This window comes from Lissotriton vulgaris, chromosome 2_1 (genome assembly GCF_964263255.1).
Source record: "Lissotriton vulgaris chromosome 2_1, aLisVul1.2, whole genome shotgun sequence".
Classification (NCBI taxonomy): Eukaryota; Metazoa; Chordata; class Amphibia; order Caudata; family Salamandridae; genus Lissotriton; species Lissotriton vulgaris.
In genome coordinates, this window is record NC_141687.1 from 1432727614 (window position 1) to 1432742406 (window position 14793).

Below are 14793 nucleotides of genomic sequence, written 5' to 3' on the forward strand. Positions count from 1 at the left end.
ACTTATTTTCAGGATAATGATTTGGTGCATGCAGTTGACATCAATGGTCGAGCTTATGAAGTGAAGGATGGTTGTCCAGTTGAAAAAGAACAACTTGTGACAACAGAGACAGAAGAGGCGCTAAGTGATGAGGTTTTAGGAAGACGTCCTAAGGGTCCTGTGTACATTTGGAAGTGTAGTTCTATTTGCAGTGTGCGACAGGTTTCCATCAATTTGCTTTGTGATTTTATACGGACATTTAATAAGAAAAGTTTGAAGCAGAAAATGAAGTTGTTGCAAGATTTAGATCCTTGCAGAGTGAGACAAATGACAGGTTTGCGTGGTCATTCACTGGCTTGTCTTTCCAGGAGAGTATGCCAGAGTGTTTTTCATCATTTCAGGATGCTAGCAGTGCATCATAATAAAGTGAGAAAATTAGTGAGAATGTTGTATTATGCTAAGAGTCCAGCAATTATGCTTAAACAGTTATGTGCTGCTCTTTTGCATGGTTCTGAAATAGATGTGAAAAATATTTGTGAAGAAATTGAGTTTTGTTACTTTGGTAGTAAAGATGAGAATGTTCAAATTGACCCTGAAGTAGAGGGTAATGTGGAAGATAATGTACAGGTTTCCAGTACAGATAATTTTCAGAAGGAAATTGCCACGTTTCAGATGAAATCAAGTGAGAGGCCTAATTTCACTTGTGTATGTTGTCGACGCACTTATTATAAGAATCAGACTATGGTAGTGGATTTATATGCAAAAAGTGAAAGGGAAAATAATAGTGAATGGAAGGATTTAGCCACATACTTGATGGTAGAAAATTATTTTGATTTGGGATCGGATCAACGTGTGTGTACTTATTGTTGTAATAAATTAAACCAAAACCAGATGCCTGCTAGGGCAGTTCATAATAATCTGGAATTGGTTGAGATTCCTTCTGAATTGAAGGATTTAAATACTTATGAATCTATTTTGATTCAAAGTATCCATCCCTTTCAGGCTATTGTAAGAATGGAGCCAAAGACAGGGAAGTTGCCTCCAGCAGATTTACAGAGAGGATTAAAGGGAAGAGTTGTTTATTTGCCTCTAGATTTGAACAAAAACATTAACACAATTGGAATAGAAAAAGTGGAAGAGGAACCTCTGGTTATCTTGGTTAATGGGGTTCCGACAAAGAATAAGAAAATATGGCAAGATTTAGTGGATGTTAGGAAAGTCAAAAAGGCAACAGTGTATTTGAAGAAAAATAATAAGTACTATAAGAATGTATATGTTGCAGAAGAGGAAGTAAGTGATGAAGAGGATAGCGATTTGTGTGCTGGCCAAATTGAGAAACTAGAGGCCTCTAAAAGTGAAGAAATATATGAACATTATAGTGTTCATCCTTTGCATTCCAAGGAAGTCATGGGGAATGCTATTGAGTTGTTTCAAATGAAACAAGCCAAAGGGAGTCCCATTAGTGTTTGGGAGGAAAGTTTGGAAGCTCGGTGTTTCCCACAGCTATTTCCCATAGGTCAAGGAGGAAGATATGATGAGCGACCTCGTGAAATTCCTGCGTCTGAATACCGGACTTTACGATTGTATGCAGAAGATCCTAGGTTTCGGCAATGCATTCCCTATTTGTTTCATCTCCTGTTTGAAAGCGATCTGTCTGGACTGTCATATGCAGTGAACCACATCTTAAAAAGTGGTATACAGATGCGAAACATCTCGGCAAGTGACTTTATGCATAAAGTCAATGTCCAAGACAGTATTTTGGATTCTCACTTAATTAATCTCATGGCGTGTCAGCGTGGTACTAATGAGTACTGGTACCGTCGTCATGGTGACTTAAAATGTATGCTGAGGAACTTAGGAACTCCGACATGGTTCCTCACTCTGAGCTGTGCCGAGTATGGCTGGGATGACTTACTTGAATTTCTACGAGAGGCAAATGGAAATATTGAAAATATTGAATTCAAGACACCTGGAGAACTGTGTTCTTTGGATCCTGTGAATGTATGCAGGTACTTCAATCATAGATTTGAAGCTATGATGTCTTTCATCACAAATAAAAAGAATCCACCTCTTGGAGAGGTGTTGGATTTCTTCTGGAGAAAGGAGTACCAAGCAAGAGGTGCCCCTCATATACATATGTTGCTGTGGATCAAGGATGCACCTAAATTTGGAACAGATCCGGATGACTTAGTGATGAATTTCATCGAACAGTATTCTACGTGTGCTGTTCCAAACGCAACGGAGAAGAAAAGTCTAAGAGAACAAGTTCTACGTTTCCAAAGCCATCGTTGTGGAAAGTACTGTCGTCGTAAATTCAGAAACAAGGACAAGTTCTACACCAAATGTCGTTTCAACTTTCCACGACCGGTGATTTCTAAAGGAAGAGTGAACAGTTTGATGTCTTCGCTGCGACATAATGTGACGAGGAAATCACCCAAGAATACATACAATTTGAAAAGGAACGAAGAGTCCAAGTACATCAATGACTACAACCCAGTGATTTTGTCCATGTGGAATGCCAACATGGATATACAGTTTGTGGCTGACAACTGTATGGCTGTGGCTCGGTATGTGACATCTTACATCACCAAAAAAGAAAAGACTGAACTGAAGGATATGTGGGAGGACATTTCCCATGAAAAGAGCCTCAGCAAGAAGTTGTACAGTTTCAGTCTGAAGATGTTGTCGCATCGAGAAATCGGAGCTTACGAATGTTCTGATCGATTGTCTTCAGCAAGTCTCTATGCCAAATCCAGGAGTCTCGTTTGGGCGAGTCTTGGTCTTGCTGCAACGCGAAATCGAGTTCTAAAACCTGTTCGGGAAATTGAGTATTTGGCAGAAAAGGAACCAAACAGTACCGACATTTTGAAGACCAACATGTTGGATACATATTATCCAAATCGAAGCAGTCACCTTGAGAATGTTTGTCTATATGAGGTTCTCCAAAATTATATATTCAAGAGGAACATCAAAGAAGATATTGAGAAAGGAGTGTATGCTGTAATTGGAAGTGAGGGATGCCTGGTCAAGCAAAGAAAATGCCAATTAGTAAACCATCGAAAATTAAGTGGCGAATCTCCAGAAAAAAAGGAGTTTTTCTATTTAGCACTTTTGCAACTTTTCAAGCCTTGGCGTGCAGAAGAGGAACTGCTTGGAGATTTCCTCTGTTACGAAGACTCTTTCAATGCAGCCAAGGAGTCCATAGAATGTCCTGCTTTTTCTAAATATCAAGAAATGCTAACTTTGGAAATTGAGCAGGAAGCAACGATTGCAGCTGAGATTGCCAGAGACAGTTCTCAGGACAGTCAGAGTTCTGTTTCATTGAGTCAAGATCCACTTGGAGGACCTATTATCGAAAATGAAGCTGCCACTGCTATGAATGAAGTAGAAAGAGCCATGGCACATGCTCAGGAGGATTCAGTTAACTTACAAGACTTGGAAAAACAACTCAACGTTGAGCAGAGGAAAATATATGATGAAGTTACCAAGGAAATTGAGCACGGATTAAGTCATGAGAAGAAAGAGTGCTCGTGTACGTCGTTGAAGCCTGTCCGACTGTACGTGAGTGGAGAAGCGGGAACTGGAAAAAGTTTCCTCATTAAAGCAATCTCTTGTTATTTGCAGGAAAGGACTGAGTCATCGCTGTCTTGTGTTGTCACCGCTCCTACTGGACTGGCAGCACATAATATTAAAGGTATTACTTTGCATCGTCTATTGATGCTGCCGGTGGAGCATGACAACAAATTACAATACAACAAGTTATCTGGAGATGCTTGCTGTGAAGTTTCAAGAGTTTTGAGGAAAATGAAACTACTTATCATTGACGAAGTAAGCATGGTTTCCAATGTCATGCTTGCCTTTGTGCATTTGAGAATGCAAGAAGTACTTAAAACTGAATATGATGTCTTATTTGGTGGGAAACACATTATTGTTTTCGGAGATCTTCTACAGCTGACACCAGTAAAAGGTCAACCTGTGTTCAAAATACTCACGCATGAAGATACCAGGAAGTGCCTAGGGAGCATTGGCAACGTCAATATATGGTTAAACTTCAATTATGCAGAACTGCATCAAAATATGCGTCAGGCAAAGGATGAAGATTACAAGAATATTCTACAAGATATTAGAATTGGAAAAGTGACCGAGTATGGGAAAGAAGCTTTAAATGCACGGTTACTGTCAAATTTGTATCCCAAACAAGAGATTGTGCCTGAGAATATTTTTCAGAAAATTACTGAGAAGAAATCCGGGATATGTCTCATGCCAACTCTTGCAGAATGTGCCATCTTCAACAACAAAATGTTGAATTTAGAAAAGCAAGAGATTGTGAAACTTGAAGCTATCGACAAATTAGAGCATATGGGATCAACAATTATTTTGTCAGATAATTTGAAATCAAAATTGGATTCATTAGAGAAGACTATATCTAAGACAGCGGGTTTTGAAAAGACTCTGAATGTGTGTTTAAATTGCCGAATCATTTTGAGACGGAATTTACATGTAGAAAGAGGTCTGGTAAATGGATCAATGGGTAATGTTGTTGATTTTGAGAAATACAGAAATAGAGATGGAATAGAATTTTTAAGAATTAAATTTGATGGTATTGAGGAAGTACAGAAAATTGCTCGTTGTTCTGCTAGGTTTTTGCTTGTTAAAGACTTATATGTTCGCCGTAAACAGTTTCCTGTTTGCTTGGCATATGCGGTGACAATCCATAAATCGCAAGGTTTAAGTGTAGACTGTGCATTGGTGAATATTGGCAGTTCAGTGTTCAAGGAGGGTATGGCATATGTGGCATTGTCGCGAGTTAGAACTTTATCGGGATTGTACTTGATTGACTGTGATGTCACAAACATTTGTGCGGATCTAGATTGTGTTAAGGAATACAATAGGTTAAGAAGAGAGTATGCGCCACATTTGCCTCAATATCCTTTGTTTGAGAAACGTGTGGTAGGCCGGAAACGTAGAAATAGTAGTAATAGTAGGGAAGTTGTTGCAAAAAGACTAAAAGTCAATGAACCGAAAGTTGTTAGCAGAAATAAAGTGGATTCTGTTGAAGATGTTGTCGGTTTTCAATTTGAAAACAGTTCTGGTGTCAACTGCTATGCAAATGTAGTGGTTAATGTTCTCTTTTCACTAGAGAGTTTAAAAGAACAGATTCTGTTGAATTCTGAACAAATTTTATGCTGTTTGTTGAATTCTGTTTTCGAGAAATGTAGCACTGATCGAACAAAAGTAGAAAGTGTGTCTGAAGTTCGTTATCTGTTAGATGAATGTTCAGGTCAAACAGACTTCTCTGAAAATAATCAGCAAGATTGTCAGGAGTTTTTAATGTATATGCTTGATATATTGCAAGTTGAGGGTGTAGATGTAGATCACCTGTTTGGGCTTTCTTATCAATGGCAGCATGACTGCGAGAACTGTATGGTATCAAGTACTACTAGTGTAGACTCAGAAAGATTTATATATTTAACTTTGCCAGACAGTAAATCAGTCTCCTTTAATAAGCTAGTAAATGCAGCGGATCACAACATGGAGTGTAGTCAATGTAAATGTGATATGATGTCAACATTATTTATACGTAGATATGGCCAGTATGTCATTTTAATGATGCAACGATGTAGGCCTGATGGAACAAAATTGTCAACTTTAATAAAAAATTTTGTGGCTTCTCAGCTGTCAATATCAGGGAGGACTTTTGTTACTGTAGCAATTATCTATCACGATGGTTCATCAACTACATCAGGACATTATACAGCTTACTTAAAGTCTGGAAACGGCTGGTCATTCTGTAATGATTCTGTTGTAACGTTCAAAAAAAAATTGCCGTTTGACCTTAAAAATTCTTACCTGGTGTTTTTAAAACCAAAATTTTAAGTAGAGGGAATGTAAGTCTGCAATGCTGTCTCGATTAAAAATTCAACTATATAAACCTGATGCAAGTAAGTCTGCTTCATAGTAAGCAGTATCAGTGTCATAGGAAAAGGAGAACATGAGTGACAAAGAAGAGTAAGATATTAGTAGTCCAGGATTGTGAAAATAATCTCAAATATTTTATTTTTGAAAGTTGCGAAAATAGAAAATGTCGGGATTTGATTGGAAGAATTACAAGATTTGCGAATCGCGGCAACATGATTTGGCCTAGTGGAAACATGTGATATAATGAGAGAAGTTTTTTTTCTATGTAACATATTTCACGTATCGATGGAGGTTTTCTTTCAGAAAGTGGCGGGCTGAAAATATTTAAAGCACAACAGAGTGGATGCTGTTTATAGGAGATCCTTCGACGTCATTGAAAGTAAGTTAATTTTAAGAAGTTTTGAAATCAGATTTCTTAGGTTGTATGGGTTTTTTAAACACAGTCATTTTGATTGTGTTTTTTTTTCCCCGCTGTTACATGATGAATACCTTCAAGTCACTGATTTAAGTGAAATTTGATACATTCTGAGAACAGCAAAAATAAACCATTTAACATGTATAATTAATGTTATGCTTTTTGTCCTTATGATATACATTTAGAAATGTGTGGTACATATGGGTAAGCTGAGTTCTGTAAATATCAATTTTAATGCTTAGAGTGCTGTACTTCTGGGTAGTGTTTTTTTTTTATAAAAAAAAGAGGCCTCACCTCAAAGAAAGCTCTTGAAAGCACACATCTTATTTGCATCCTAAAACAATCATTTACAATGTTAGACACAATTTTTTTATGGCTTTACATCTTTTTTGCGCTGCTATTGCATCACTATTGTGAGACATTAGCAGTGCAAGAAAAACATCATGTTCCAAAATAGGCCTCAGTTCAGCAACATCAAGATACAGTTTCTTTCGAATATATATCTTTAGGATTGTGTAGTGAACGTAGAGAAGCAGAGACTTCTGTAAATGTCAAAGTTGTTGAAAAACTGTTTGTTTTTGAACCTTTTCCCTTGTCTTTTCTAATTTTTAAATACATGTTTTAATATTTTTTGAAATGTTTGTTCTTTGTTTTACAGATTGAAAGTATGGAAAAATATTTAAAAAAGGTAACAAGAATTATAAGGTAAATGTTTTCCACTCTTTTTACCCGCAATGCACTGCTGATGATGTCATTGACACTATCTCTCATTTACTCTCTCTAGCTGTCTTTCTTTTTACATTATTCCCTGATTACTTCCCTTATACTAACTCTTCTTTTTTTTAAAAAAATATTTTTTTAGTTCGCTTAAAGTTCGCGAACCGGTCAGCGAACTTGAAGCGAACCAAAAGAAATAGAGCTTGCCAGAGTGATAAACATTCTAGCAATTTTGTTTGAAAGGGGAGGTAGTTCTGAAAAGAACTGTTTTTTTTTGTTTTTGGTGTTTTATATTTTTTTTTTATTTTTTGAACATTTTTTGATTTTTTTGTATTTTTAGAACTGTTTTATGTTTTTTTTGTTTTTTTTATGGAGGGGAGACAACAAAAAACAGGCTTTCAAAACGGCTCAACTGGAGCAAAAAAAAGAAAATTACTTTTTGGGTGCATTAGGGCATTTATGATTTTCATATGCAATGTTCATGAGGTTGACACTCATGTTGCCATATGACAGCATTTCACCACAGTGAACACAAGATAACTTTATGTGCTGGAAGTTAGGTTGGATGTTTGGCACAGTCTCTTGTGCCTCTCTTCCCGTCAAAGACAATGTGGATGTAGATCTTGCCACAGGAGTTGCCGTCGGATTGTCTACAAGATCCCTTAACTCAGCCCGGCTGTAGTTCAAGGGATGCCACCTGCTCATGTGACGATGCATTGTATAGTTCCCCATACTGTACTTCTTTTCTGTGCCTCTCGACAATGTGTGATCACAGATGAGGCAGGTGGCATATTTTGCATTCACTTTCTTTGTTCCAGGAGGGATGGTGAAAAACTGCCAGATAAAACTGGATTTTCGTTTAGAAACCCGGGGCAACTCATCAACAAATTGTTGTCCCTCTCTCTCCTCTTCTTCTTCTTCCTCATCTTCCTCCTCTCTGTTAGTCAGAATTTGACTAGGTGGTCCTCTCTTCTTATGAGGAGGTGGAGGTGGTGGTGGGGGTCCACCAGCTGCAGCAAGAATGGAAGCCATTGTGGATCTTCAGATAAATGGTCTTTCTCTCACCAAGATGAAAGTCAGAGTGAGGAAATAAGGAGGGGTTTACATGATTTGGGGAAAACAAAAGTTCTGAGCCAATGAAAAGTGTTATTTTTAGGTCACATGACCTAGTCATACATCATTTGGAAACCAAAAGTGAAATGAACCAATGAGAAGTTTGATAAACAAGTCACATGACCTGTTCCGCTTACGTTACGCGGCGCGCGCCGCGTCCCAGATCGCTTCTGGACCGCGGTCCGGAGCACTTCCGGGAGCGCTAACGCGACGCGTCATTAGACGCATTACGCGATAACGTGATATGTCGCGCTTCCGCGACGCGTCACTGTTCCTCTAACGTAACGTTGACCTGTTCGCGGACTAGATCGCGGCATCAAGATGAGCTAACGGAAAGCTTCCCGGTTCGCGAAATAGAAGCGAATAAAAAAATATTTAAAAAAAATTATCAATAAATATCTATATATATTTTGGGATTTAAAGAATAATACATTTTACAGCTACAGATGTTAGCTTTTAAAAAACCAATGAAATTCACTGAAAAAACCATAGGTTATAGACCATATATAGTTAGAAATTTGCATTTAAAAAACCATTGAAATTCAATGAAAAAACCATAGGTTATAGACCATATATAGTTAGGAATTCGCATTTACAAAACCTTATTTTACTCGCACAAAACCATTGAAATTCCATATATAGTTAGTTGCACTAACTATATATCGCGCACCCGCAATCCACTGCTGATGATGTCACATATTACATCATTCATGACATGGTCAGTGACATCACTGATGACATCACTGATGACATTATCCAGTGACTGTATGTTTCTGTAAAGTTAAAATATGTCTTACATATTGAAGAATGAGTGGATGTATAAGTGTCTGGATAAAGGATTTAGTAGGTGCATGACTGACTGTATGAGAGAGTGATTAAATGTGTCTCACTGAGTGCATTGGTTAGTGACTAAACTGTCTGAATGTGTGCATCAGTATGTCTGTTGTTGTATAAGATGATGCATGTGTTATTCTGTACCTATATGAGTAACTATATGGGTTATTGATTGGTTGCCCAAGTATTTGTATGGGAGAGCGAGTGTGTGTGTGCGGGTGTCTAGGGGGTGTGTGACTCTGTGCATAGATGTGTGAGCAGTGGATTCACTAGATGTATGGGTTCAAAAGTGCATGTGGAAACAGCTGTATGGGCGGTTGACTGTGTGCATGAGTGTATTGGTGAGTGAATGGATATCTCAGTGCTACATGTCAAAGTAAGTATATATGTAAAACACAGTACATGTGAGAGTTGACATATATAAATAACTGTGCATAAGAGCCAGTGAATGTGTGAGTGGCTGTATGGATCATTGTGAACTTGTATCAGGGATTGTATAAGAGAATAAATATGTGTTAGTATATGTTTGAATAAGTAAAGTTTGTATAACTGTATAGTTGAGGAAATGGAGGTGTGATTGATTCTTTGCATGACTGACTAGGTGTGTGAGTAACTCCATGGATGAGTGACAGTCTGTGAGTGTCTGTTTACACTGATTGTATCTAAGGTTATATTAGAGTCTGAAGAGGTTCATTGTATTATCACATGAATGATATCATCAGTGATGTGATCAGTAATGTCAAATGAGATGTCATCAGTGATGTCATTTGAGATGTCATCAGTGATGTCATTTGAGATGTCATCAGTGATGTCATCAGTGATGTCATTTGAGATGTCATCAGTGATGTCATTTGAGATGTCATCAGTGATGTCATCAGTGATGTCACTGACCATGTCATGAATGATGTAATATGTGACATCATCAGCAGTGGATTGCGGGTGCGCGATATATAGTTAGTGCAACTAACTATATATGGAATTTCAATGGTTTTGTGCGAGTAAAATAAGGTTTTGTAAATGCGAATTCCTAACTATATATGGTCTATAACCTATGGTTTTTTCATTGAATATATATATATATATATATATACACATATATATATTCAATGAAAAAACCATAGGTTATAGGCCATATATAGTTAGGAATTAGCATTTACAAAACCTTATTTTACTCGCATAAAACCATTGAAATTCCATATATAGTTAGCTAACTATAAGCGCTAACTATATATCGCGCACCCGCAATCCACTGCTGATGATGTCACATATTACATCATTCATGACATGGTCAGTGACATCACTGATGACATCACTGATCAAAACAACCAGTGATTGTATGTGTCTGTAAAGTTTAAATATGTTTCACATATTGAAGAATGAGTGGATGTATAAGTGTCTGGATGAAGAATTTAGTAGGTGCATGACTGACTGTATGAGTGAGTGATTAAATGTGTCTCACTGAGTACATGGGTTAGTGACTAAACTGTCTTAATTCGTGCATCAGTATGTTTGTTGTTGTGTAAGCTGCTGCATGTGTTGATCAGTAGCTATAAGAGTGGCCATATGGGTTATTGATTGGTTGCCCAAATATTTGAATGGGAGGCTGAGTGTGTGTGTGGGTGGCTGGGAGGTGCGTGACTCTGTGCATAGATGTGTAAGCAGTTGATTCACTAGGAGTATGAGTTCAAGAGTGCATGTGGAAACAGCTATATGGGCGGTTGACTGTGCATGGGTGTGTTGGTGAGTGAATGGATTTCTCATTGCTACATGTGCAAGTAAGTACGTATGTAAAACACAATACATGTGAGAGTTGAGATATATAAATAACTGAACATAAGACCCAGTGAATGTGTGAGTGGCTGTATCGATCACTGTGAGCTTGTATCAGGGATTATATAAGAGAGTAAATATGTGTTATTATATGTTTGAATAAGTAAGATGTGTATAACTGTATAGTTGAGGAAATGGAGGTGTGATTGATTCTTTGCATGACTGACTAGGTGTGTGAGTAACTCCATGGATGAGTGACAGTCTGTGAGTGTCTGTTTATACTGAGTGTATGTAAGGTTATATTAGAGTCTGAAGAGGTTCATTGTATTATCACATGAGTGATGTGATCAGTGATGACAAATGAGATGTCATCAGTGATGTCATTTGAGTTGTCATCAGTGATGTCATCAGTGATGTCATTTGAGATGTCATCATTGATATCATTTGAGTTGTCATCAGTGATGTCATTTGAGATGTCATCAGTGATGTCATCAGTGATGTCACTGACCATGTCATGAATGATGTAATATGTGACATCATCAGCAGTGGATTGCGGGTGCGCGATATATAGTTAGCGCTTATAGTTAGCTAACTATATATGGAATTTCAATGGTTTTATGCGAGTAAAATAAGGTTTTGTAAATGCTAATTCCTAACTATATATGGCCTATAACCTATGGTTTTTTCATTGAATTTTCAAGGTTTTGTAAATGCAAATTCCTAACTATATATCCACTATAACCTATGGTTTTTTCTGTGAATTTCATTGGTTTTTTAATAGCAAATATGAAAAGCTTTAAAATGTCAAGTACGTGATAGATAAAAACATTTTCGTATTTATGCACGCTGATGTGCTTTGAACGCTGCCCCCCCCCCCCCTCCCCTCTTTTGCCTTAGTAGTACTCTCTCTTTGCAGATACAGAAGGGTAGTTAACGCAGGCCTTTACCCCCGTTGTAATCCGTCGTACCTCCTTGTCTCTCCATTTGATTGATTGTTGTCCAAGCATTTACTGTTTTAGAATTGGTTCTCTTTGGATCATTCTCTATTTACAAACAAGCACAAAGTCGCAATACTCTGTTTAGTCTTTGCAGATAGTGAAAAATCGTGTAAAAAAATAAAAGTAATCGAGCAAAATCAGTAGGCCACTAATTGGATCTCTTTTTGACCTCGCTAAAATAGAAATATTAGGAACAACCCTTCTTGAGAAATACGAAAATAGTGAGATGAACTGAGCTCCACACCATGAGGGCTGCAAGACAGCTCGGCTCCATCACCCATCCCGCACAAAATAATGACAAACCCTATGCAAATATTAAAAATATAGACAACACACCAGCAAAGAAACAGGGTAAAACATTTTATTAAAAAACTATTTACATAACGTTGGTTTATAAGATGATGTCAGTAGTGGACCGATGTGTGAATAGATCGAAAACAGCACAAGGCTCCAAGATCCGGATAGCAAGCTCCTGGATGTTGGGTGCCATAGTTTAGAGTTCTGAATTTCAGCCTTTTTCAATGCCTGTGCTTTGTTGAATCAAAATGGCGGCTTGACACAAAGCTGACTCAAGCGTTGTTACTGATGCTATGCAGACCAAAACTGGTTTTCAGTTTGTACATTTTTCTAGATTTTTCAATCCAAGTTTGGTTGACTTTGTAGAACGATGGCTTCAGATTTTCAACATACGGTGTGGTGGCGCTGACTGGGAGGGGGCGCTTCGCTCCTGCCCCCTCCCCAAGTAAGATTTTCATACGTGAAAGTACGTTAATGGTTTTGGTCCCTGAGATGCTTCGATGTCACTACCATTCTCAAATAGCATAAGTTCTAGATGTTGGGTGCCATAGTTAAGAGTTCTGAGCAGCGCTTGTAACACTGTCTGAAGCTTATTTCCACCTACTGCAGCTTCACTATTCTCAAAGTAAGTGAGTGTCGTTTGTGGACCTGACTGCATTAGAAAACAATGTGATATGTTACCTTCCTAAACAGCTTGACGGAGGCCCCTGAGGGGCGCTGTGATGGCCATGGACTCGGAGAAGACGCTTGGCTCCGACACCCTCCCCAAGTCTTATAGCACTGGTGTAGCCTGAGATCGCCCCCGACATAGGCGGCCGGCTCCCGGGGTCCGGCGGTACTTTTTGCCTTTTGATGACTCTTCAATTCTGGACCTTGTCCCACAATCCGTTTGACCTGAAGACAAGCTGTAGTGAGGCGCCCCTTTATCGTTTTAGTTGCCATTCCGCCCGCTTTTGCTACACTGTGCCTCTTCCGCCATTCAGCTGTTTTCCGCCCGCTCTTGCGACTACAGCGTCTCGCTCACCATGTAGTTGAGATGCGCCCGCTCTTGCGGTGCAGCGATAGGCGGCTGCCACAGGACTCTCAAAATGGCGGCCGGCTCTTCGGTTTTGGGCCTGGTCCACTAAAATGGCCCTGGGACACCTTGGAACTCGGACGCTTGTCTGCTAGGGCTTGGGTCCCATTCTCGAAAAGCGTCCCCTCAGCCGTGAAGATTCTACAAAAGTCTTGGGGGCCTCCGACTCCCGCAGGCTTCTGGTGGGGAGCGGCTGCCATGATTGCTCGTGGAATGGCCACGACGGAGCTACGAGATGGTAGTGGTCTCATGCTGACGCCAGCTTTAGTCTGAAACATCCAGAAACACTGTAGACTACCAATTCGATCAGTTCCGGTAGCGCCCCAACATGACCCGGAAGAGAAGAACTTGCCCTCCCCTCTTTGACTGATGGTTCTTGTTGCCTGTCCCCTCTGTTGTCATTTAACAGAACTTTTTGGACTGCTGAAAGGGGTTGTGTTCTGAACGCTGGTTGGTGGAGACATTTAGACTATATTCTTGACCTACGTTGTCGCGTAATGCGTTTTATGACACGCCGCGTTAGCGCACCCGGAAGTAATCCGAGGCGCGGCGCGCAGCGCGTAACGTAAGCATAACAGGTCATGTGACTTGTTAATAAAACTTTTCATTGGTTCATTTTACTTTTGTTAATTTAATGATGAAAAGCTTGGTCATATGACCTAAAAATTACGCTTTTTATTATTTTCGAACAATATTTTTTTTTCAAACATATGTTATAATATTCCAGGCTAATGTACTTTCCCGGAAAATTTACAACTGTCTTGCAAGTAAAATATATTCCTTTTTCGAGAAAAAGGGCGTTTCTTCCTTCCATGACGGAGCCGTTGAGTAAAAGAGATTCGGCCTGCTGTCTTAGTCGCCGATACGCCTGATTATCAGATTCTTATCGATCACTTTATGTTGCAGACATGAAAAACACAACTGCCCTTGACCATTTATCTTTACTGCGTTCCTACATATTATACCTTTTATCCGTCATGTAATTGGACTGCTTTATTTCACTTGCCTTTTACTGATTCGAAAACAGTCACTAAAAGTAAAAACTTTACAAATGAAAATACTACTACCGTGTTTTGTTTTAAAAACCTTTATTGTGAAAATGTCAGTATACAAATACGGGCCTATAACCACGTGGGCCGGCCACGGAGCAAACTCAAATCGTATATGATGAGGAGACATTTACACTGTAGAAGAACGTAACGAGCGGGCCATTAGGTGACAAGAACAAAGGTGTCTAACAGTTGCGGAATCGGTGGACGTACATTTTGTAATTAAAATACGACAGGGCCACTTACAATAACATTTTCTAGATATACATTTGCGGGCAAAGAGTTACAAGTCCCATTTATACCGGCGCCATTTTGGGCGAGGCCGGGCAGGTCCAAGATATAGTCAAAATGTCTCCACCAACCATCGGCCAGACCAGAACCCCTTTCGGCCCTTTATGTTACAAGATGGTGTCTTCCATTCAGAAAATATTGGTGGCAGCATTTTGAAAGGAAACAGAAACAGCCGTTCTCCTAGTGAGTTTCACATTGTTACATTTAGGAAGAATGTTGAAGAGTAGTATGTGGAAAATCTGAAGCCATTTTTCTACAAACTCTCAATCAGACTTGGATGGAAAAAAAAACCTGAAGAATGTACAAACTGAAAACCAATTTTTGTCTGTATAGCAC